Genomic DNA, 26,628 nt, shown 5'->3' with positions numbered 1-26,628 from the left:
AATGGATCAGTCTCTGGAGAAGGAATTACAGGTTCGTGAGTTGCAGTTTGCCCTGGAAGTTGTGGAGAGCCGGCAGCTGCAGGAGCCAGTCTGGCGGAGTAGCTCTGAGTAGGCAGGAACAGGCATTTCCAGCTCTCCTCCTGAGGATGAGGAGGCTGGGGCTATAGCTGCCATCCAAAGACTCCAGAAGGTAAAAGCCCAGCAGAAAAGAGTACTTACTGAGCCCCTGATAGGTTTGCTACAATTATGGGTCATAGGGATGGATGGCAGCATGCTCTCTGGAGCAGAGGTGGAAATGTTGGTCACCATTGCCACATGCTCCCCCTTGGAGCAGCAAATTAAGAGCTGCCAGGGCGGCAGGAATGAGAGGGATGCCTGAGGCCCTATGTGCGCAGACTGACTCTTGGACTGTGACCAGAAAGGGCACCAGCTCCCTTGTTGGATGGACATGTGGCTTTTGGACAATATGAGAAACCCTGATGGAGGGGGGAGCAGGTCTGGTTGAAATTGTATGACTTATGCTGTTTCGGTAATTTGTTTGTGTGATGTGCCTAATTCCTTGCACAGGAATGCCTGTGATGTGAATTGTAAAGTGAGCAAAAAGGGTGGAATGTTGGGCAAATAAGTTTGTGAAATTTGTATTTTTTGAGTGTGCTCACTTTTATTGTTGAAAATGGCACCAAGCAGCTGTCTGTGAAGTTGCTATTACCTTTCTGCTTGTGAAGGACCATTGTTATCCTTCCCCTCTGCCACCATCTTCGCCTGACCTTGAAGGTAAATACACTTCATAAACCAGTTTATTTCTTTACATTCTCTCTTATTATGTGTGTGTGTATTTGTTGTTTATAAAGTATATTTTCTTCTTTAAAAGCATTAAAAATAAAATATTTGTATGGTTTTGGGGGCCAGAACAGATTAATTGCATTCCCATGAATTGAAATGGGAAAATTCAATTTGGCACACTGAGCAAATTGAGTCACAAGTCGGCCATGAAACGAATTAAACTCGAGTGTCAAGGTACCACTATATTCTGCGTATAAATCCTTTCTGAGATTTATATTGCCAGCGATATTTCTCAGTATGTGGTTTGCCATTTAATTTTCTTAGTTGTATCTTTAATAAACCAAAATTTCTACTTTTTTGTGTGGGACAGAGACAGAGAGTGGGACAGATAGGGACAGACAGACAGGAAGGGAGAGAGATAAGGATCATCAATTCATCATTGCAGCACCTTAGGTGTTTATTGATTGCGTTCTCATATGTGCCTTGAGCAGGGGGAGGGGGCTATAGCAGACTGAGTGATCCCTTGTTCAAGCCAGCGACCTCAGGGTTTCAAACCTGGGTCCTCTGTGTCCCAGTCCAATGCTCTATCCACTGCACCACCACCTAGTCAGGCCAAAATTTCTACTTTTAATTAAGTCTAGTTTTAACTATTCCTCTCCTCTTATAGTTAGTGCATTTTGTGTACTGTTTAAAAAAGTTATGCCTACTCCAGAACTTCAAAGATATTGCCCTTTTTTTCTTTAGAAGCTTTATTATTTACATATTCACATATGCAATCCACTTGTGATTGAGTTTTGTTTATAAATTTAGTAGAGGCTAGGGTTTACTTTTTTCCATGTGGATATTTTATTGATGCAGCATCATTTATTAAAAAAATTTCCAACTGAAAAGCAATGGCACTTCCTTGTGTATCAAGGAAATATGTATATGGAATTTCTGCTCTGTTTCACTGTTTGCTCATCCTTGTACCAATATCATACCATCTTAACTTCATTATTTTTGTTGTCTCAAAAATTTACCAATATAAATCCTTTGACTTGTTCTTTATCAAAAATGTTTGGGTATTCTGTGTTCTTTAAAATTTTAAATAAATTTTATCATATACTTGTCAATTTCTGCACACAAACATATTAACACAAACTCTCTCAGAAAAGAAAGCCCACTGGAATTTTACTGGTATTTCATGAAGTCTGCACTTAGTTTGGGAGCTCATATACCTATATAATTATTGAGCCATTCAAGTAAACCTCTACATTTATTTAAGGAGTCATTAATTTCTCTGAGTAATATTTTGAAGTTTTCAGTATACAAGTCTTCTATGTCTTTAATAAGATGGCCTTGATATTATGGTAAGTAGCATATTTTAATTTTATTTTATAATTTGTTGCATGCTTATTGAAATAGTCTTACCTTTGAGCATAGACTTTTATCCTTTATATATTAACCTCATATATTTGTGTTTTTGGCATTGGATTCTTTTACATTGACCTTGCTGACTCACTTAGTAAGACTAATTAATTTTTTGTAGAATCCTTTGGATTTTCTTTTAAACAACATGCTATTTGAAAATAATGACAATTTCACTTCTTCTTTTCAAAATTTCAGTGTGTATATTTTCTTACCTCATGTCCTGGGTAGGATTCACAAATGGTCAAAAGTAACAAAGTCATAGAATAAATTATCCTTACTACTATGAGGTAAATAGTCCATATTTAACATATAACATTCTTGTTAGAAGGACTAAAAATAGAGGAAGGTCCCCCAAGTAATTTCCTATTTCTTTATTTCAGGTCAGTGATGATGGTGGCTTAGACTAGAGAAGTTTGCTATATAGATGTTAAGAAAAAACTCACGTTCTACATATAATGCAAATCATAAATGTAAATTAGAATGTAAAAGCAACAGGAATTTCTGGCATTAGGTATGATCAGAAAAGGAACCCTGAAAGACTTCAGCTTTTGGTGGTGTTTGAGCAACTGAATAAAAGGAGCTGCAATTTACTAAGATGTGAAGACTGTGAGAAAATCAGGTTGTAGGGTTAAGATCAGAAATCGAGTACTCATTTTTGAACATATTAATTTGGAGTTACCTATTAGGTTTCTTAGTAAGTAGGTTTCATTGGGAATTAGATAACAACTAACTAAAGTTAAGGGAAAAAGTTAAGGAAAGAAGTTTTATTAGTTCTTTAGATATATATTTGGAAGTCATCAGCCTATACATGATATTTAAAACTATTGGGTTTTTTAAATAAATGTAAGGAGGAGGGAGAATATAAAGACTTATCTGTTGGACATTTCAACATTTATAAAACAGAAGGATTAAAGAAATATAACAAAGCATAATGAAAAAGAAAAGCCACTAAGCTAAGAAAAACCGTGGAAATCTGTTTCTCCAGATAGACAACAACATCAAGTGTTTGAAAAATAAAGGATTCATCAACTATGTCAAATGCTGCAGCTGTTACTTATTTAAAGTGAAGACTGAGAATTAACTACAGTTTTCCCTCATCTATCGCGGGGGTTAGGTTCCAGAACCCCCACGATAGGTGAAAATTTGTGAAGTAGCAATGTTATTTTATTTTATTATTTATATGTATATTAAGGCTTTATAAACCTTCCTCACACTCTTATAAACCTTTCCCATACTGTTATTAACCTTTCCCACACTCTTATAAACACTTCCTATGTGCTTAAACACTTTCTACACTCTTAAACCTACGTAATTTTAACAAGATATAAAATTCTATAAGGTACTCACCAGTGAGTATACCACAACTTGAATAATGAAGATAATGATAATTTAATATACTTTAATATGTTTTAATTAATTTTTATATTGTTTTTTAATTTGTTAGGCTAGGAAATGCTTATTTTACCACAAAAATAATTAAAATAATAAATATATAAAAATATCTATATACCACAAAATCCTGCAATGTAGTGGAAAACCTGCAATACAAAATTAGATTTACACAATTTAAAAATCCAAGACACAGTGAGACTGCAAAAAGTGAACCATGATATGGCAAGGGACGACAGTATTGGATGTTACTATATGCTTGGAGGTCGTTAAATAATGAGAACAATAATTCAGAATGGCAAATCTTCCACACAAAGTAATTCTTAATGACAGAGAATATACAATACATGTACAAGTATACCATAAAACTTGGTATCAATAAACTCAGAGTCAACTGTCAACATTAATAGGTTTTTTAAGTTATAAAATATTATAAGTGGTTAAATCAGTTATAAGTGGTTAAATTATTATCTTCAAGTTTGGGCAGTTTGTCTTAATTCCTCAGTCTTTTCTCTTTCTTCTGATTGTTTTCCTTCTCTGAGTTCCTCTTCTCCACTCAAAGCAACAAATACTTCAATGACCAAATGGAGTCACTTTATGCCTATTCACTCTCAAATGTACATTTTAAAAGAGAATTACTAAATTAAAATGATTTTAAATCATAAGAATTACCACTAAAGGTGAAATTTTAATTATTACCTTGGTTGGTATTTGTGAGCCTTTCACAGAATTGAAATAAACACAAAAAAAACACATGAAGAATTGAGGCACCAAATGCCACTATTTTAATATTATTGTATACTCTTTAGAATTAAAAAGAAGAATTATTGTTCTTAAAAAGTTCCTAGGTCTTGGCCAATTGTCTCAGCAGTAGAGCATCAGCCCGCATGTGGAAGTCCCAGGTTTGATTCCAAGTCAGGGCACACAAAAGAAGCCAATATCTTCTTCTCCACCCCTCCCCCATCTTTTTTTCTCTCTCTTCCCCTCTCTGTCATGGCTGAATGGTTTGAACAAAATTGGTGTTAGACACTGAGGATGGCTCCATGGTCTCACCTTAGAAGCTAAAATAGCTTGGTTGCCGAGCAACAGAGCTGTGGCCGAGCTGGACAGAGCATCACCTAGTAGGGGCTTACCTGGTGGAACCCAGTTGGGGCTCATGTGGGAGTCTGCCTCTGCCTCCCTACCTTTCACTTAATAAAAATAAATAAATAAATAAATAAATAAATAAATAAATAAATAAATAAATAAATAATTTTTAAAGTATTTAAGGCTAAACTTGCACATCATTGAGGTTATATTACCAACATAGAGAAAAGTTTTTGATTGTGCCTCTTAAATTCAAAGAACAAATTCACTGAATAACCAGAGTTAAATCACCTCTTTTTTCAACAAAATTTACATTTCCAATACAAGTAAAATAATCATAAATATATTGTTACACATTGCAATGTGATAATGTCACTTTTTTATTTCTGTAAGAAGGGATGAATCACATACCAAAATAGATTTGTTAAAATGTTTTTTTTCTGAATCTTTATCAAGCTCAATGCAGGTGCAGTTGGTCTCTTGTGTTCTCAGAAAGAAAGAACCAAGTGGCCATTTAAGTGGGAATAAGCCCATTGAATGTTCAGTTTTTGTCAGGCATTAAGGTGCAGATGTAAGAAACTGGCTCAAACCTAATCACAAACTGAGACATTCACTGAGAAGTGAATAGGAAAAAGGACACCTTGATATTACTTTGGACTCCTAACTACCAAAAGAGGAAATAAAACCAACAGATCACTCACTCAGAAATGTTTGTATAAATCCCTCGCTATTGGTACCGTTTGATTTTCCTTAATGTTATTAATCAGCGTTACTACCTCTTCTGGCTATACGTATATATATTTTACCAACAAACACAAAACAGACATTAACAAATACATAAATTAATTTTTTAAAATATTTATAAATGTTAATTTATTGTGTTAACATAGATTCAAGTGTCCTACTCAATATAATACACTCAACCTCCATATCCCCCATTACACCCCAGTGTCCCCCTCCCCCTAACTCTATCCCCCCTTCCCTCTGGGATTTGCTGCCCTGTTATCTGTATCTATGTGTTATATATTTATACTTTCACTAATCTCTTCACCTTCTCGGATCCCATCCCCTCATGTCCCTTCCTTCTGCTCTTGTGACCCTGCTTCTGCCTCTATTTTGTTTCTTAGTTCACTTTGTTCATTAGATTCCACATATAAGTGAGATCATATAATATTTGTCTTTCTCTGCCTGACTTATTTCACATAGCATAATAATCTCCAGGTCCATCCATGCCATTGCAAAAGGTAATACTTTCTTCTTTTTCATGGCTGTGTAGTATTCCATTGTGTATATGTACCACTGGTCTTTAATCCACTCATCCACTGATGGACACTTGGGCTGTTTCCAAATCTTGGTTATTGTAAACAATGCTTCAATAAACATGGATTGCATATCTTCTTTGGAATCAGTGATCTGGTATTCTTAGGATGTATTCCTAAAAGTGGAATAGCTGGGTTAAAAGAAAATTTCATTTTTAATTTATTTTTTATTTTATTTTTTTTGTATTTTTCTGAAGTTGGAAATAGGGAGGCAGTCAGACAGACTCCCGCATGTGCCCAACCTGGATAAATTCGGCATGCCCACCAGGGGGCGATGCTCCACCCATCTGGGGCATCGCTCTGTTGCAACCAGGGCCATTCTAGCGCCTGAGGCAGAGGCCATGGAGCCATCCTCAGCACCTGGGCAAACTTTGCTCCAATGGAGCCTTGGCTGCAGGAGGGGAAGAGAGAGACAGAGAGGAAGGAGAGGGGGAGGGGTGGAGAAGCAGATGGGCGCTTCTCTTGTGTGCCCTGGCTGGGAATCGAACCCAGGACTCCTGCACACAAGGCCAATGCTCTACCACTGAGCCAACTGGCCAGGGCTCATTTTTAATTTTTGATGAAAAACCATACTGTTTCCCACAGTGACTGCAAAACTCTGTATTCCCACCAGCACTACAGCAAGGTTCCCTTTTCTCCACAGTCTTACTAGCACTTATTGTGTGTTGATTTGTTAATGACAGGTGTGAGGTAGTAATTCATTGTGGTTTTAATTTGCATTTCTCTGATGATTAGTGACATTGAACATTTTTTCATATGCTTCTTGGCCATCTGTATGTCCTTATTGAAGAAGTATCTATTCAGTTTTTTTGCCCACTTTTTAATTGGATTGTTACCTTCTTGGTGTTGAGTTTTAGAAATTCTTTATAAATTTTGGTTATTAACCCCTTATCAGATGTATTGGTGAATATATTCTCCCATTGTGTATGTAATTTTTTAATTTGTTAATGATGTCTTTTGCTGTGTAATAGCTTTTAGTTTGATATAGTCTCATTTGTTTATTTGTCCTTTATTTCACTTGCCCATGGAGATATATCAGCAAGAATATAGCTACAAGAGATATTGGAGAGTTTACTGCCTGTTTTCTTCCAAGATGATTATGGTTTTGCAACTTACATTTAAGTTTTTATCCATTTTGAGTTTATTTTTGTGAATAGTGTAAGTTGGTGATCCAGGTTAATTTTTTTTGCATGTACCTGTCCAGTTTTCCTAACACAATTTGTTACAGAGACTCCATTGTATGCTCTTACCTTCTTTGTCAAATATCAATTGATCATAAAGGTGTGGGTTTAGTTCTAGGTTCTCAGTTCTGTTCCATTCATCTGTATGCCGATTCTTATGCCAGTACCAAGCTGTTTTGAGTACAATGGCCTGGTAGTATAACTTGATATCAGAAAGTGATCCCTCCCACTTTCTTCTTTATTTTCAAGATTGCTGAGGCTAATCATGTCCTTTTTTGGTTCCACATAAATTTTTGGAATATCTGTTCCATATCTTTGAAGTATGTCATTGGTACTTTAATAGGAATTGCATTGAATTTATAGATTGCTTTGGATAATATAGACATTTTAATGATGTTTATTCTTCCTATCCATGAACATGGTATATGCTTCCATTTGTTTGTATCTTCCTTGATTTCTTTTTTCAATGTTTCATAATTTTTCAAGTACAAGTCTTTAATCTGCTTGGTAAAATTTACTCCTAGGTACTTTAATTTTTGTTGCAATAGTGAAGAGAATTGTTTCCTTAATTTCTCTTTCTGACAATTCATTGTTGGTGTATAAAAATGCTTCTGATTTCTGAGTATTAATTTTATATCCTGCCACCTTGCTAAATTCATTTATCAGGTCCAGTAATTTTTTGACTGAGACTTTCTACATACAATATCATATCATCTGCAAATAATGATAGTTTTACTTCTTCTTTTCCAATTTGGATGCCTTTTATTTCTTCTTTTTGTCTGATTGCTGTGGCTAGAACTTCCAGAACTATGTTGAATAAGAGTGGTGAAAGGGGGCACTCCTGCTTTGTTCCTGATCTTAAGGGGATTGCTTTTAATTTTTGCCCATTGAGTATGGTGTTGGCTCTGGGTTTGTCATAGATGGCCTTTATCATGTTGAGGTATATTTCCTGTATTCCCACTTTGCTGAGAGTTTTGATCATGGATGGGTGCTGGATTTTATCAAATGCTTTTTCTGCATCTATTGAAATTATCATGTGGTTTTTCTCCTTTCTTTTGTTTATGTGATGAATCATATTGATTGATTTGCTAATATTGTACCAGCCTTGCCTCCCAAGAATAAATCCCACTTGATCATGGTGTATGATTTTTTTTCATATATTGCTGAATTTGGTTGGCTAATATTTTGTTGAGGATTTAGCATCTATATTCATCAGGGATATTTGCCTATAATTTTCTTACTTTGTGTTGTCTTTGCCTGGTTTTGGAATCAGAATTTTGCTCACCTTATAAAAGAAGCTAGGAAGTCTTTCCTCCTCTTGAACTTTTTGAAATAGCTGGAGAAAGATACGTGTTAGTTCTTTGAATTTGGGATAAAGTTCACCTGTAAAGCCATTTGGACAAGGACTTGTTTGCTGGGAATTTTTTTATAACTGTTTATTTCATTGTTGTAATCAGTCTGTTCAGATTTTCTGACTCTTCCAATTTGAGTTTAGGAAGATTGTATGTTTCTAGGAATTTATCTATTTCACCTAGATTGTCCAATTTTTTGGCATATAGATCTTCATAGTATTTTCTTATAATGTTTTATATTTCTGTGGTGTCAGTAGTTATTTCTTCTATTTCATTTTTAAATTTATTTGAGTCCTCTTTTTTTCTTGATGAGTCTGGTTGAAGGTTTTTCAATCTTATTTACTTTGTCAATGAATCAGCTCTTGGTTTCATTGATATTTTGTATTTTTGTATTTTTTTAGCCTCTATGTCATTTATTTCCACTCTGATTTTTATTATTACCTTGCTTCTACTTCCTCTAGGCTTTATTTGTTGTTCTTTTTTTTTTTTTTTGTATTTTTCTGAAGCTGGAAACAGGGAGAGACAGTCAGACAGACTCCCGCATGCGCCCGATGGGGATCCACCTGGCACGCCCATCAGGGGCGACGCTCTGCCCACCAGGGGGCGATGCTCTGCTCCTCCGGGGCGGCGCTCTGCCGTGACCAGAGCCACTCTAGCGCCTGGGGCAGAGGCCAAGGAGCCATCCCCAGCGCCCGGGCCATCTTTGCTCCAATGGAGCCTTGGCTGTGGGAGGGGAAGAGAGAGACAGAGAGGAAGGAGGGGGGGTGGAGAAGCAAATGGGCGCTTCTCCTGTGTGCCCTGGCTGGGAATCAAACCCGGGTCCCCCGCACGCCAGGCCGACGCTCTACCGCTGAGCCAACCGGCCAGGGCTATTTGTTGTTCTTTTTCTAGTTCTTTTTGATGCAGGGTTAAGTACTTTATTTGAGCTTTTCCTTGCTCTAAGGTATTCCTGTAATGCTATCGACTTCCCTCTCAGGAATCCTTTTGCTGTGTCTCATAAATTTTGAGTTCTTGTATGTTCATTTTCATTTATTTCAAGAAAATTTTTTATTTCTTTCTTGATCTCATTGTTAATCCATTTGATATTTATTAACATGCTATTTAGTTTCCAAGTGTTTGAATGATTTTCAGTTTTTCTGTTGTAGTTCATTTGTAGTTTCATGCCATTATGATCAGAGAAGATGCTTGATATGATTTTATTTTCTTAAATTTATTGAGACTTGTTTAGTGTCCTAACATGTGTTCTATTCTGGAGATTGTACCATGAACACTTGAAAAGAATGTATTTTCTGCTGTTTTGGGGTGAAAAGTTCTAAAGATAACAATTAAACCCTGTTGATCTAGTGTGTCATTTAAGGCCACTATTTTTTGTTAATTTTCCCTCTGAAGGATTGATCCTTTGATGTTGTAAGGTATTAAAATCCCCTACTATTATATTACTGCTGTTGATCTCTCCATTTATATCCATCAAAAATCTGCCTTATATATTTAGGTGCTCCTATATTAGGCACAAAAATATTTACAATGGTCATATTCTCTTGTTGGATTTTTCCCTTTATCATTTTAATGTAGTGATCTTTTTTATTTCTTACTATAGTATAGCCTTTGTTTTAAAGTCTATTTTGTCAGATATAAGTATTGCTACCCCAGCTTTTATTTTTTTCATTTTCATTTCATGAAATACTTTTTTCAATCCCTTCACTTTCAGTCTATGTGTATCTTTGTTCTGAGTTGATTGCAAATAGCATATGTATGGGTCTTATTATCTTAGTAGCTGCAGCTACTTTATGTCTCTTGATTGGAGCATTTAATCCATTTACATTTAAGGTTATTATTGATATGTACTTATTTATAGCCATTTTATTCTTTAAATCTACAATATCTTTGTTCTTGATTTCTTTTTTTTTTTTCTTTGCTCTTTTTAGAACAGGTCCCTTAACATTTCTTGCAGTACTGGTTTGGTTGTAATGAATTCCTTGAGTCTTTTTTAGTCCAGGAAGCTTTTAATTTCTTTTTTAATTTTAAATGATGGCCTTGCTAGATAAAGGAGTCTTGGCTGCATCACTTTGAATATTTCTTATGAATCCCTTCTGGCCCCAAGTATTTCTGTTGAGAAGTTGAATATCACCCTAATGGGGGCTCCTCTGTAGGTAATTAACTGCTTTTCCCTTGCAGCTTTTAATATTCTTTCTTTATCTCTTAACTTTGGCATTTTAATTTTGATGTGTCTTGGTGTAGGCCTCCTTGGGTTCCCCTTTAATGGGACTCTCTGTGCTTCTTATACTGGTGTGATTTTTTTCTTGATCAATTTAGGAAAATTTTCAGCTATGATTTGTTCAAACAGGTTCTCTATCCCTTGTTTATTATCTCCTCCTTCAGGAACCCCTGTGATGTGAATATTGTTTCTCTTCATGTTGTCACAGAGGTCTCTTAGATTTTTTTCAGTCTTTTTGTGCCTCTTTTTGTTCTGCTGCTCTACTTCTGTGCTTATGTTTATCTTGCCCTCTAAATCACTGATTCGAACCTCTGCTTCATCCAGCCTGCTGTTGATTCCTTCTAGTGCAGTCTTCATTTCTGATATTGTATTTGTCATTTCTGTTTTTTTATGATTTCAATGTCCTTTTTGATACTTGCTATATTTTTATTTAGGTGCTCATTGTGTCCATCCCTTGTTGCTCTAAGATGCTTTAGCATCCTAGAAATCATTATTTTAAACTCTGCATCTGCTAGTTTGGTTACTTCTATTTCATTTAGATCTTTTTCTGGGGGTTTATCTTATTGATTTATTTGGGTCACATTTCTTTGCCCATTTTGTCTGTATATTAGGTAGCATTGTCTGACTTTGAAATTTGTTGTGGTGTCTTTATGAGAAAGATGGGCTCAGTGGTACTGGCCTCCAGGCCACCTGTTTTCCTTGTTTTAGGAATGCTTCTTGAGGACACAATTTTCTTTCTTGTTGTATGTGAGTATTGAATGCAGTTGGCCTTTTTGTAGGTATAGTTATTCCTCCAGGCTGGCTGGCTCTAAGGATTAAACATGATCATGTATATTATACACTGTGCAATGTCTGTCCTATTGGGCATATTTATTCTCCATAGTGTCTAGTGCCTGCTAGACACCTCCTTTGGATGTGCTTCTTGTGTAGGTCACTGAGTCTAAAGTTGGTGCTGTTGGCAACCCACTACCAGTTGTATTGGTTCTTGATCTTCTTGGGTTGACATCAGCTCTTTTTTGCCATCCACTGTGGGCTACCTGTCTGGACCTACTGCACTTTTTGCTCTTTATGTCGGCATTTTCTGTGCCTCGGTAGTGTGGGAGGGCCAAATTGTGTATAAGGATAAACTTCCTCCTGCATAGAGAAAATAGCAGCTTTATAAAATTTCCAAGCTTCGTAAGAATTGTCTCCAGTTTTCAGCTGCTCCACTACTTCTTGCAGGTGTCTGGTCTTATCATAGAGTCTTCTGTAGAAAGACTGTAGTGTGAGCTCAGACTGGCCTCACCCAACCAAGCCCTCTATAGGTTGCAAACTTGTTGGGTTTGGGCAGCTAAGGTTGAAAATACAATGTTAGTAGGACCCCCTACTTCAGGGGTCTCTTCGTCAGGAGCTCAGTATGGGGAATGTGACCCCTACTCCAGAGCCTAATCTCTCAGTCACTGCTGGAAACTCAAATTTTATTTCTCCCCAACAAGGTGAGCAGCAGGTTCAAATAAAGTATGGCTGACAGTCCCCTCTGCAGAAGTTCTTAGAGCTGGGAGACCCTGATCTCAGGCAGGAAGACTGAGAGAGTCCTCTCCTGGGGCTGACTGTACCCTCCCAAAAGGTGACTAAGCCCCTCAGCCAGATCCAACAATAGGCTCACAGGGACCCACACTTTAAATGTCTATGCTCCAAGCCTCTCTCCCTTCCCCCTGCAGAATCTAGCCCAGCAAGGCAGGATATCCAACACCCAGGCCAACTGACTGTGAAGCTCTACCCTATCAAATGCACATCAGTCGCTTGGCCTGTGTTAATCACAGAGAGCAGAACTCATCTCAGCTGGGCCAGGTGTGAGGAGCCCTTCCTAGGGATACCACTCTAGCAAGGGTTGTTAGGTCCTGAACCAATGTTCTCTGTAGCTGGCCACTGGATGTGCCAGTCCTGGGCCTCTCTAGCAGAAAACCGGTACAAAATAATGGGAGACACTGCCTGTGACTGGCCCACAGCAACTTTCTTGGAGTTACAAGCAATCCAGACTTTGTGGCTGCCTCTCCTGGGCCCAGGTGCACATGGAAATACCATGCTACACTCCTAGGCTGGTTCCTACCCACAGTGGGCCCGGGTGAAGGTCCACTTAAAAGGTCAAGATTCCCTGAGTCCTGCCTCCTGTAGCCTTTGTCTGCTGGCTGCTTGTTGGGCTTCACCACTGAAAAAGCTCTGGTAGAGTCTAGAGCCTGAAGCAATTTAGGGATTATTAAGGGTGGTGGGTGTGTTCCTGCTCCTCAGCCCCAAGAATCAGTCTGTCCAGACTTTTATTACAGACCTCAGTAGTTTATGGCCCCAGGAGTCCAGTGGGTGTGCCCTCTGAAACACAGAGGTGCAGTCTGCCTACACTCTGGACAGTTTCTACTGAGTCTCCCATGAGGTAGAATTACTAGTCTTAGACTCAGGAGCATGTAGGGGAAAGCTCTGGCCTCAACACCAGAAAACTGAGTCATGGACATGTACCCTGCTTCCTGGTTTTACAGCATGACCCAGTCTTCATGACTGGGGCAAGAGAGACTCCCAAGATTAGGGCAATTGCTTTTCCCATGCTGATGCCACTCTGAAGGCACTATTCCACCCAAGAAAGATTGTGACTACAGTATTGGAAAATGACTCAGCACAGGAGTTCTGGTGGCCATTTCTCACAGTATCTTTCCCTCTGGCTCCAACTTTAGACTCTCCTCATACAACTCTAGTCCTCTCAGCTCTCCCTCTGCTGGAGTTCCAGGTAAGTGCTGTGAACAAGATATTCTGTGCTGACCCTTTAAGGAAAAGCCTGCATCTCCAAGAGCTTTCTCTCTTTCTCACAGACAGAAACCTGGCTCTTTTCACCTCCAGATGCTATGTGGGTACCTCTTCTAAGCTTTGGGGCTCGAGGCTAGGGCTCACGGCCTGGCACTGAGGACCCATACCTCTCAGGTGACCTTCTCCTTAATGAGAGTCCCTCTGGACCCTCAGCTGCTACCTGCTCCTGGGAGTAGGACAGTCCCCTCCACGTCTCTGCCCTTTCTACTAGTCTTGGCGTGGTTACTTCTGTGACCCTTGGTTGTAGACTCCTCTTTGTTTAGTGCAATGTTGGTTTTTCAGTATGATCATTCTTAAATTAAGTTGTAATTCAATTCGGTCCTGGGAGGTGACAGTTGAAACATCCAACTACTCCATCACCATCTCGGAATCTGACTAAATTAAAATTGTATACAACTTTAGCCCTTGCCTTTTTAGCAATAACAATGTTTAAATATCTTTCTTGTTTTCAGCCTATAACTGAATATCCATCCTGGTGGAAGATTGTGTGTGTGTGACAGATACCTAAAGAGCCATATTCACCTCCGTAATAAAACTAAACAAGAAAAATCCTACTTCCTGGTATATTTTAAAAAATGTATCTTATTTTTAACAATACCTGAATTCAGGAAACTATAAGATGTTTTTGTTTAATGCTATACATTGAGAACTGAAGGTTCTGTAAAATGTTACTTGGACCTTCCAAGAATTAAGGACCAACTGAATATAAAGAAGGGAAAAAGATCCAAGCAACCAGTCAGAGTAGTTAGGAAAAAAAACCCCTGAGCTTAAATAGTTCTAGCCCAGCAATTTTCCACTGGTGTGCCGCAAGTGGCACCCTGGTATGCAGAAAGAATTTTTAAAACATATATACCTGACTATTTAGTCAGGGGCACTGACCTCTTCCCTTTGATTATCAAATAAAAAAATAAAAACTGTAAACACAACAATAGCAATCTGCTGTGAATGAATCAAAATTATACCTATTTTTTATTAGATGAGCAAAAAATATATATTTTTCATGTGCTGCAGAATTTTTGTAATTATAATTAGTTCATGTGTGTCATGAGATGAAGAAGGTTTAAAATTGCTGCTCTAGCTCATAGGTGAGCAAGCTCAAACACACACACACCTATGCACACATTAACAAAATGAGTCTGGACATCGCTTTTGTGTGTGTCATGTGATTCTTATAGTCTCGGGTAAAATTCCAGTGCAGAGCCCATACCCTTGTCAGCTCTTGCAGCAAAAAGATCTAACTAGGAATCAGAATCCTGCCTTTCAGCTCCAGTCTTCCCATTGATTCTGTGAACTTGGGCCAATCATATCACTTCTTTAAGTCTCAGTTTCCAAACTGGAAAAATTAATGGGTTGGATTCAATGATTTCAAAAGTTCCATTAATGTGTTACATACACTAATTCTATACTTAATATAAAGGGGCAAATGTGTCTTCTATATTCCTACACTATTCTACTAGTTTTACTTTTGTAGCAGATGAACTAAAGTATTCAGGAAAATCAGAAAAAACTTTTTTATTTAAAAAATGCCTGACCCAAATTTTGATTAACTCACAATGTAACTATTGACTAAAGCAATATTTTATTGAATCAAAAAACCCATTTAATCCAACTATTCATTCAATAATTGATGTCATTGTAGAGCAGCACTTGCAATTTTAGACAAATAGCACTTATATACTTCCATTGATCAGAATGCATACCCTGCAGAGGCAGTCTGTTCTTTTCTGAGACAATTTTGACTCAATATTTTCCTTCTATTAAGCTGAAACTTGACTTCCTATGGCTTCTACTAAATTTTTCTAGCTCTTTTCTTTAGGAGGGCTATACATGATGGGTTTAATCCTCTTCTTAAATCTTAAAACATTTGAAGATGGCAATCATATTTTCATTAATCTATCTCAGCTCTCTCAACTACTCTTAATATAAGATTTTCATATACCCTTACCATTATCTTCTAAAAGTACTTATATCCCACTTAACATGTGGGTCCAAGCACAAAAAGTAGTAAGTATTTTAAGTGTCAAGAAAAGTAGTTTTCTTAAATCATTATTTTCGACCAATTACAGGGGGTCCTCAGACTACGACACAGTTTTGTTCCTACAACAATGACGTAACCCAAATTTTGGTGTAAGTCAAAACACACCCTCGCCTCCGCCACTTACTTATCCTAACACAGTTGTAAAATCATAATCTAGAACATGAAAACACAACTAAGCCACAGAAAAAGGTAAAGGACATAAATATATTGTACTGTACACTGTACTGTAGTAACAGAAAATATGACAAAAATGAGTGTTAAAAAATTCCTTACCTTTATTCCTGTGGTTGGCTTGCACACTGGAAAGGTCATTGCAAGGTGGGAGAGAGTGACCTATTGGTAGCATAAAGATGGAGAGGCAGGAGAGCCTGCAGAAGGAGCTGGAGATACTGGGTCAAGTGAATCAGGATTACCTAAGGAATGTGCAGCAGACACTAGAGATTATTCTACCTGTACTGCAGGTGTTTCATCTCAAGCAGCAACCGATGTGGAGGATACAGGATCTGTTGCAGGCCTCTCTACATTCTTAAAAAAATTGTTCCAGGCTAGTCTGGAAGGCTGATGACTTCTTCTCTTCCAAAATCTGCCTATAGCATTGCAAGACATCTGTAACTGAATCTGTATTCGCTGGGGTCCTCAGACTTAAATTTTGCCAACCCATCCTCTACCATAGAAAAACCTTCTGCCAAACTCTTGGTAGTAAATCTCTCAGGTTCTGGGGTTTCTATCTCTTCTTCTTCACTCAATGCTTCTCTAGCTGAATGAGGACCTGTTGGGAAATTAAGTGTGTTAGGCTTGTTTGCTTGCACTTTGCCTGGTTAGTGCATGAGCACGGAGCAGCACCATGTGTGTATAGTCTATGTGTGTGTATAGTCAAAGTGTGATACCTCCCACTTTGTTCCTCATTTTTGAGATTGCTGAGACTACTTGGGTTCTATTTTGGCTCCATATACATTTTTGGAATATTTGTTCTAGATCTGTGAAGTATATCATTGGTATTTTAATAGAAATAGCATTGAATCTATACATTGCTTTGGGTAATAGGGACATTTTAATGACATTAATTCTTCCTACAATGTACATGCTTCCACTTGTTTGTACCATCTTCAATTTCTTTTTTCAATGTCTTATAATTTTGCAAGTATAATTCTTTTACCTCCTTAGCTAAATTTATTTCTAAGTACTTTTATTTTTTTGTTGTTGCAATAGTAAATGGGATTGTTTCCTTAATTTCTCTTTCTGACAGTTCATTATTGGTGTATAAAATGCCACTGATTTCTGAATAATTTTATATCTTGCCACTTTGCTGAATTCATTTACTAGGTGTAGTAGATTTTTAGTGAAGACTTTAGGGTTATCTATGTATAGTTACCATGTTGACAGCAAATAATGAGTTTTACTTCTTTCTTTCTAATATGGATGACATTTATTTCTTCTTCTTGTCTGGTTGCTGTGGCTAGAACTTCCAGTACTATGTTGCATAAGAGTGGTAACATAATAAAAGCTGTGTATGACAAACTGAGAGCCAACATCATACTCAATGGGCAGGAATTAAAAACAACCCCCTTAAGATTAAGAACAAGAGTGTCTCCTTTCCCCACTCTTACTCAACAATAAAGTGGGTATTCTTAAATTTGATCAGCTTTTTTTCACCTAATCCTTTCCCTTAATTTGCTTCTTTTTTTCCCACATCTTTGATGAGGCAAAATGCTTCCCAAAGTATCTCATGATATCTGGTGCCACAGACACCCACTGTAAAGAAGACAATTCTCCTCTGCCCCTGGTAGCTGTTAAGCCCACTGCTGAATAGATTCTATCTTTCAAGGTTCCCAAACCATTCTAGGAACTGGTCCCAGTTACCCAAGGTTTGCATACAAATAATCCCAGGACATTTCACTGAGCTATCAACGTCATGATTACAGTTGTGTGGTGGTCCAGATCATCTCTGAGTTACCAAATAAACACTTAGAACACAAACTACAAATGCCTATTAGGACAATAGCCTTGTTCTTACATTTTGTATTTGTCATTTTAAATGAGATTTTCATTGAAAACAATTCTTTAATGATCCAGAGGTATACTATGTTATCATTAACTCATTCTATTAAACAGAACACATGATCTAAAGCACAGTTAAGAGATCCTTCAGTGATTAATAAGCCACTTATTCTCTTGATTTAAGGTCTATACATAAACTGCTCAATTTGCAGTACAGTGTAGTTCAATATGTTTATATGGAATGGCTTCCACTGCTTTTTTGTGGGGGCAAATGTCTATAAGCCAAGGCAAGTATTTGTATACACAGGGTTACAATTATTACCTTATGTATTGCATGAGTAGACTAGGGATTTACTTGTTGTAGGGAGAGAGTATAACGAATAAATATATTGGTTAACAGGAAATCCCAAATTGTTTATATTTAAGAACCCCGACTTTAAAGCCAAAATACATGGATGTGAAGCCCAGCTATAACCCCTTCCTCACTGATTGACTTTGCATAGTTATTTAAGCTTATTGTGCCACATATAATAATCTATAAAATGAGAAATACTAGTATCAATACCATAGCTAAAGAGTTAAAAATCTTCAACAAAATATTAGTTATTTCTTGTTAAAAAGTTATCTAACATTTATGAAGAAATCAGCAGAAAGATAAAATAACTACAATGGAAAGTTAGAGTAAATTGGCAAATTGTATGTAATGTTTTCCACATTCACTTTCAACTGACCTATAACACTACATAAACTTTGGAGTTAATATATCACCAAGACTATAGGAACATATTATTTTCTATAGGTCAACCTCTAACATCAAAAGAACATAAACTGTAGGCACATTTATCTGTCATTGATTATTAGTCAAACAAAGTTATATCCTTTTCTTACATCAGATGATATTCAGATCATCTTATTGAAAAATGATCCAGCATGAAATTCTAAAAATTAAGAAATAATTATTTTTCCCTACGTCCACGTTTGGAATAAACAAATTTTAGTGGCTTTGCTATGACTTTTATGGAAATTCCTATTTGTAAAGCACTAAGAAAAGTGCCTAACATGGTGTTCACAAAATACCCAGTACCTGGGCAGTAACAAAAAGCTATGGCCCATGGACTCTGATATTCTAAAAAGGCTTGTACCATTTGCCTGAAATATTCCTTAGGGATGCCTTAGGGACATTTGGTTGTGGATCTAATCCATGAGAAGCCCTTTGATTCAAAGTTGACATCTTTTATGTTCTAAGAAATTTGTACAGCAGCTTAGGGGTATGCCTATGCTTAAGCTATTAGTTCAACTACTGCCCATATACAGTTTAATTCTTAAAAGCAAACTAAAACAGAATTTTTACACTTTTCTAGAAATATTAGATTTTCTTAACAATTTCCCAGAGGGCAAAAATGGAGCGTCAAAATAGAAAAGAGAAATGTTCAAATCAATTTGAATCACTTAATATGACAATCATTTATACTTGGGGACAAAACTATTAAGTATATTACTTTCTATTTCCAAAACATCTGGGCACTATTTTACAGACATATATTTTTTCTAATTTTTTTCTACCCTCTGTGTAAACTCAGAAAAAATAAAGATGTTTATAAAGTCATATTATATTCTGAATCCATTAAGATAACATATTTTATTAGAAAGACTTTTGTTGCTACTAAAATTTCAAAACCCTCTTTACTTCAAACATTTTTAAAGAAAGTGTTTAATACTTGGAAAGGATTATGCCACAGCTGCTTAATCAAAGTCTTGTTTAGTGTCAGTATCTATTCAATTTTGCATGTGCCCAGCTTGATGGATACTATCTTACAGCACTTCATAAATATTTATAGTATAATCCATTATTGATATCTTACAAACATTTTACTATAGCTTGCTAATGACTACAACATGACATCTTTGGGTGGAGCTAAACTATTATTTTAATTTTGTTTTCATAAGAGATGCATTGCACACATAAACACAATGCCAGTGCTAGCATGAAATTGGGGCAATCTACACCAACACAAAACAAGGACCAAGAGTCTAAATCAAGACCTGAAAATGAATCAAAGAATGTTTATAAAAATATTTTAACATGGAAATTTATTCTTATTAAATTAAAATCTCTCATTCATTAGTGCTGACACCCCCCCTTATGCTTACATGCACTCATTTTGATTTTATAATGTCACTATATAATATATGTTTCTAAATCTCCATTTTACAGGTGAATATAACAAGCAAGTTAGAGAGGTTAAATGATTTACACACTTAAAATAAAGCCATCCTAATCTGTACTTAGTGTTTGAGTTTGTTTTAGTCTTCTCTGAAGCTGTTTTTTGTGTTACACTGTCAATTTACTAAACTGCAATTAATATCTGTGAAAAGCAACATAAGTAGTTTTTAGTATCAAGACAGCAACTGATGGGTAAAGATGGGGGCAAGTCAGGAAGCGGCATGCTGCAGTTGTGAAAGCAACACATAAACCAGACCTATAGATGTTTAGATCCTAAGCCTGCTATTTACTAGTTGTGTGATAGTCAGTAAATTAACCTATGTAAGCACTGGTGTTTAATGAGATAATATAAGTGCTCAGTACAAGCATAGTACATAATTTTTCAGTAAATTAAATAATGATCTATTATTGAATTTAAAATTTTTTCATTTCACATTTAGCACTTGTGAAAAAGGTATTTATTTCTTATCTATGCAAGAAATCATATTATTAGTAGTAGTACTAGTAGTAGGAGGAGGATAAAGATAGATAGGTATACAACGTCATCAGACAGGCATGGTAAAAGCTGATCAAATATGGTAAAACTCCTTATCTTCATTTTATCATCTGAAGAGCTCAAAAGTTCTGTGAATTGTTTTATTGTTTATCATTGTTATGCTTACCATTTCTAAATTGAAATAAAATAGAAGAGGTAAATAATACACTCAATTTCTTAAGCATAATAAAATATAGACCCAGGAAACCATATTCTTTCCTTCAACAAAAGCAGCTTCCAACATGTTTCTGATCTTCTAATCTTCTAAAGATGCTGGATAAAGTCTGACATGATTTGCATAGCAACAACAACAACAACAAAAAAAAAAAACCACAGAAAAATCATCAGTATTATTTTAAGGTTTTCACAATCCATTGTGTTAATTGATTTCAACGGAATTCACCTCAAACAGAATTTTGTGAGGACAGGGAGAGAAATAAATAAGAAGAAATTAACCAGTACATCTTTTGCCAATTTATGACAGAACAGTTCAATGTAATAACAAAATGTTCCTCTGTCAGTACCACATTTTCAGTTACTTTTTAAGACTACCAACATGAAATTTTAGACATCTGTTTGAAGAATATGATTCTCAATTCACAATAGCACAATTAAGATGTGATAGTATTAAAAAGAAATGAGAGCTATTCCCTTCAGTTGGTTGACAAGATGCAATGTAGAAATGCAATTATGCAGAACAGTAAACCTGTTCTACTCCATTCATCCTCTCTTAGTTGATAACGATTCAATCAGACTTCTGTGCACCATTTTAAGCTTTAATGGAGTGTACAGTTATGTGTGACTTCTCTACGGATTATTAATCTGTAGCAATTATCTGCTAACATCTCTAAAACCTCATGAGCCTAGTTTTTGTTTTCTACTTAATATAGAACCAGTGTCATATTAAAAAGGCAGTAAAACCAGTCACATTCTTTGTTTCTATTAGAGAAATATGGCACTTGAGAGCTTTAGCTTTCTCTCTTTTATATTCATGGCAGTTTAGAAATCCAGCCCCTTCAATTTACAGATGGGAAAATTGAGGACCAAAGAAGTGATGTAACATAGGCAAACCAAGAACAACTTGGTACATCAAAGTCAGAACAAGTCTATTGATTTCAAGACCAATGTACTTTCTAACATGTTTTCTCAATTGAAAGAAATGAGGGGTTGGGGAAGGATGAAGAGGGTAATGAAAGTCAAATATATGGTTACCGAAGGAGACTAGATATATAGATGTTATATTATAAAATGGTACACCTGAAATTTATATAGTGTTATTAACCAGTGTTATCCAATAAATTTAATTTTTTTAAAAATAAGGATTTAGAAACTTTCACAAGTGGTGCTGTTGAATGTCATATTAATACTTGCAAAGTTTTGGTCTGCAGAATAATCAAGATATCTCACTTAATTATTTATTTTTAGATAAGCTCAATCTTTTTTTTATTTTATCCAAATCCACCAGAAATTTTAAAAGAAGAAGAAGAAGAAGAAGAGAGAGAAGAAGAAGAACAAGAACAAGAAGAACAAGAACAAGAGAAACAAGAACAAGAAGAACAAGAAAGAGGAAGAGGAGGAGGAGGAGGAAGAGAAGGGAAAAAGGTTATAAACAGGAGTAAAAGAAAATATATCTTATTTTTGTATCTTGCAAATGATAGGTAAAGGATTTAGCAGAGCAGAGCAAAACAAAATAACAATTATAAATAACATGTAGAAATTGAGAAAAAAGACATTTTTTGATAATATGGAAATGATCAAAAGCAGTGCTCAAAATGTGGGCATAAATGGCTTTCAGTGTGTGTGTGTGTGTGTGTGTGTGTGTGTGTGTGTGTCTGTGTGTAGATGGATGGATGAATGTGTGAGAATGGAAGGGAGAGAGGGAGAGGGAGAGAAAGAGAACATGAATGGGCTAAGCCAAAATAAAATGAAGGTATTGTGATTATAGATAAATCTATTCAGTCTAAAAACTACAACATATGCTAAACAAAATTAACATTTGTTTCTTCAGAAATAATACAAAATATTATTTCAATGGAGGCAGTTATCTATGAAGATATTCTTTTTCTATATAATTATTAAAAGCCCAAGAAAGAGTGACATCAGAGAAATGGCAACATGAGGGGTGCTCCCCATATCTTCCCTTGAAATTTCAACAAATTCAACAACTGAAGACAGAAAAAAATACCAGGAGCACCTGAAATATACACACACCAGACAAAGGTATGATTGGGCAAAAATGTGGCTGAATATATAATTCACTCTGAAGGAGATAAAATGAAGAACAAGGTGTTTCACTTTCCTCACTGACTGCAGGAAGGAGCACTTTCATCTGAAGCTGAGCGAAATGGGAGGTCAGAGCCAGAGGTAGGAAGCTGGGTTAGGGTGGATGATCAAGCAGAAGAAAGACTTCGCTAGCTCTAAGATTGCAGACACAGTGCAAGCATGGGCGTCAGGCTTCGACAAAGGATTCTGCTCATGGTGTCCATGGGAGCTGGCACCAGTGCCAGTAGCTTTGTGTGCTTCCAGCTCTGTGATCCCAGGCAGTATGTGAGTGGCTCCACCAGACACCACTGGAAGCACACAGCCTGGAGAACATAGCCCAAGTTTGTCAGTGATAGACATCTGCATGGGATGTTGCCAGCATTTTTGTGCATACCAAGCTCCACCACCAGCATGGGACATGTGCAAATGCTGATATCCCTGGGACAGTCTGGGCAGGGCACCTCTGTGGGCCTGCATTCCCAGCTCTGACTGAGATCACAAGTGCTGTCCACCTAAATGGGCAGGTGCAAGCCTCCATGTGCACTGCTGAAGTCATGGGGGTTAGGCACAGAAGTGGCTTGCCATGGGCTACCAAACAGTACACAGGGCAGAAGCCTGTGGAGATTAGACCTGCGGAGTGCTGAAGCATTATAGACATGCCAGAGGCTCTTAGAAAGGTGCTTAATCTACAATCAGCTTCTGGTTCATGGCATGCTGAGAAATGCTAGACCTGTCCACCGGCCCTTACAAAGGTGCTAGATCAGCAATCAGCTCCCAGCCCTGCCTGCTCTTGCTGGTGGCTCTGGTTGGCACAGCCTTACCCAGAACTGTGTTTTGAGCAGTACTAGAGGAAGGACCTGGCTGTGCTTAGAGCCTCTTGCTCTGAAAGCAGTGGCTAGGGTGAACCTCACAGCTAAATCTCTAGGATGCTAGCTCAGGTGAGAGAGACATAGAAAGAGGCATCTGGAAAACTGAGTCTCCAATTTTCAGAGCCTCCAAGTGATACAACAGCAAACCTCTGTCCAAGAGCCCTATGGGGCAAAAACTACAGTGCAATGCCACCTACCTAAAAAAAAAGAAAAAGCCCCCTCTCAAAACACTCAACAAAATGGGTATAGAAAAAAATGTCTCAACATAATAAAGACCATTTATAACAAAGCATCAGCTAACATCATATTAAATGGCAAAAAACTGAAAACTTTTTCTCTAAAATCAGGAAAAAGACAAGGTTGTCCATTGTCTCCACTCTTATTCAACATAGTGCTGAAAGTTCTAGCCAGAGCAATCAGACAAGAGAAAGAAATAAAAGGCATTCACATTAAGAAAGAAGAAGTAAAGGTTTCACTTTTTGCAAATAATATGATCTTGTACATTAAAAACCCCAGACTCCACAAAAAGACTATAGAAACAAGAAACCATTACAGTAACATTGCAGGATACAAAATTAATATAAGAAGTCTATTGCCTTCTTATATGCCAACAATGAAACCTCAGAAAATGAACTCAATAATCCCTTTTATGATTGAAACAAAAAATATAGTAAAATACCTAGGAATAAACATAACAAAGAATGTAAAGGACCTATATAATAAAAACGACAAAGCATTGTTAAGGGAAATTGAAAAAGATACAATGAAATGAATAAAATATTTCCTGTTTTTGGATAGGAAGAATAAATATAATTAAAATGACCATATTACCCAAAGCAATATAAAAATTTAATGCAATTCCCATCAAAATTCCAATGTCATTTTTTTAAAGAACTGGAACAAAAAATCATCAGGTATATATGGAACTATAAAAACCCAAATAGCCAAAGTAATCCTAAGGAAAAAAGAAGAAGCTGGGAGCATTACACTACCTGACTTCAAACTCTATTATAGAACCATGATAATCAAAACAGCATGGTATTGGCAGAAAAATAGACACTCAGATCAATGGAACAGACTAGAGAGTCCAGAAATAAAACCACATCTATATAGTCAAATCATCTTTGATAAAGAGGCCAAAAACACACAATGGAGAAAAGAAAGCCTCTTCAATAAATGATGCTGGGAAAACTGGAAAGCCACATGCAAAAGAATGAAACTCAACTATAGTGTGCCCCCTTGTACCAAAATTAATTCAAAATGGATCAAAGACCTAAATATAACACCTGAAACAATAAAGTACATAGAAGAAAGGATAGGTACTAAACTCATGGACCTTGGCCATAAAGAAAATTTTATGAATTTTACTCCAAAAACAAGGGAAGTGAAGGCAAAGATAAATAAATGGGACTACATCAGACTAAGAGGCTTTTGCACAGCAAAAAAAACTGACAACAAAACAAAGAGTCAACTAAATGGTAGGCAATATTTTCAAACAACAGCTCAGATAAGGGCCTAATATCTAAAATATACAAAGAACTCACAAAACTCAACAAAAAACAAGAAAACAATAAGAAAATGAGAAGAGGACATGAACAGACACTTCTCTCAAGAAGAAATACAAATGGCCCATAGGTATATGAAAAGATGCTCATTTTTACTATCTATTAGAGAAATGCAAATCAAAGGTACAATGAGATATCACCTCACACCTGTTAAATTAGCTACTATCAACAATACAGGTAACAGCAAGTGTTGGAGAGGCTGTGGAGAAAAAGGAACCCTCATTCACTGTTGGTGGGAATGTAAAGTAGTAGAACCATTACAGAAGAAAGTATGGTGGTTCCTCAAAAAATTAAGAATAGAACTACCATATGACCCAGCAATCCGTCTACTTAGTATATAGCCACCAAAATCAAAACCACTGGTACATAAAGACACGTACACCACCATGATCATTGCAGCATTGTTCACAGTGGCCAAGACATGGAAACAACCAAAAAGCCTTTCAATAGAAGACTGGATAAAGAAGATGTGGTTCATATATACTATGGAATACTATTCAGCCATAAGAAATGATGACATAAGATCATTTACTATAACATGGATGGGCCTTGATAACATTATACTGAGTAAAATAAGCAAATCAGAAAAAACTAAGAACTGTATGATTCCATACATAGGTGGGACACAAAATTGAGACTCATGGACATGAATAAGAGTGCAGTTGTTACCAGGGGGAGGGAAAGGGAGGTGAAGGAGTGGAAGGGGGAGGGAAGGGGCATAAAGAAAACCAAAAAGAAGGTGATGGAGGACAATCTGACTTTGGGTGATGGGTATGCAACATAATCGAATGTTGTGGGTGGAGCACAGAGCCCATTCCTAGCAGCTGTGGCTGATGCAATGCTGTGAGAATACTCTAGCTCCCAAAAACCTCCTGGGCATACCCAGGAAGGAAGCTCACCCACTATAAGGAAGTGACTCAGCGCCAACCACATAGCTTCCTTATCTTTTCAGCCATTGGCTATGCAGGACACACTGTAACATCTTATTGGCTGAACTCATGTATATAAGCTAGCTTACTTACTTCCTGTATAAAGTGGATCTGCGTCACTGAACCTGGTCCCCGGAGTCGGGTCTTTGCATCTCCATCATCCTCACCCCCGGCAGGCCTTGTCAACCAATGTCAAAATTATCTGGAGATGTTTTCTCTAAATATGTATGTACTCTAATCAAAAAATGTCACCCTGTTAAAATTAATTGTCTAAATAAATTTTTTTTAAAAGCTCAAGAAAGAGCAAAAAGAATAAAGCTTTTTAAGAAGTTTCTATACTTGTCAAGACAGTTATGAGAAACATAGACTAGTTTTCACATACTTTATTTCAGAAAAAAAAATCACCTTGCCAGAAAATGAGAAACATCCATGATTACGGGCGGGTCATGAATAAAAGGTGTTCACATTTTCAAATGCATAATTTAATCACCAGAGGGAAAAAAACACAAGTTTAACATCAGAAAATTTGTATTGCTAATGAAGTGCTCAGTTTTAAAATCCTGAGTGATTTGACCAGGTTGATACAAAAAAGAGTCTTCTACATTTACATAGTAGCTAATGACAAAGAAAAGTAAACACTT

The 26,628-nt window shown here is 36.6% G+C and overlaps 1 non-coding gene across 1 annotated transcript; it reads right to left on the bottom strand.

The window, feature by feature from the left end:
• Positions 1-6,454: 6,454 nt before the first annotated feature.
• On the bottom strand, positions 6,455-6,530 carry TRNAT-UGU (transfer RNA threonine (anticodon UGU)). The gene has a single exon. It is a non-coding gene; the product is annotated as a tRNA-Thr (tRNA).
• Between the last annotated feature and the right edge of the window lie 20,098 nt (positions 6,531-26,628).

The sequence above is a fragment of the Saccopteryx bilineata genome, chromosome 8 (assembly GCF_036850765.1).
Source record: "Saccopteryx bilineata isolate mSacBil1 chromosome 8, mSacBil1_pri_phased_curated, whole genome shotgun sequence".
NCBI lineage: Eukaryota > Metazoa > Chordata > Mammalia > Chiroptera > Emballonuridae > Saccopteryx > Saccopteryx bilineata.
The sequence above is the reverse complement of the archived record's forward strand: the minus strand, read 5'-3'. Positions and strand labels throughout refer to the sequence as shown.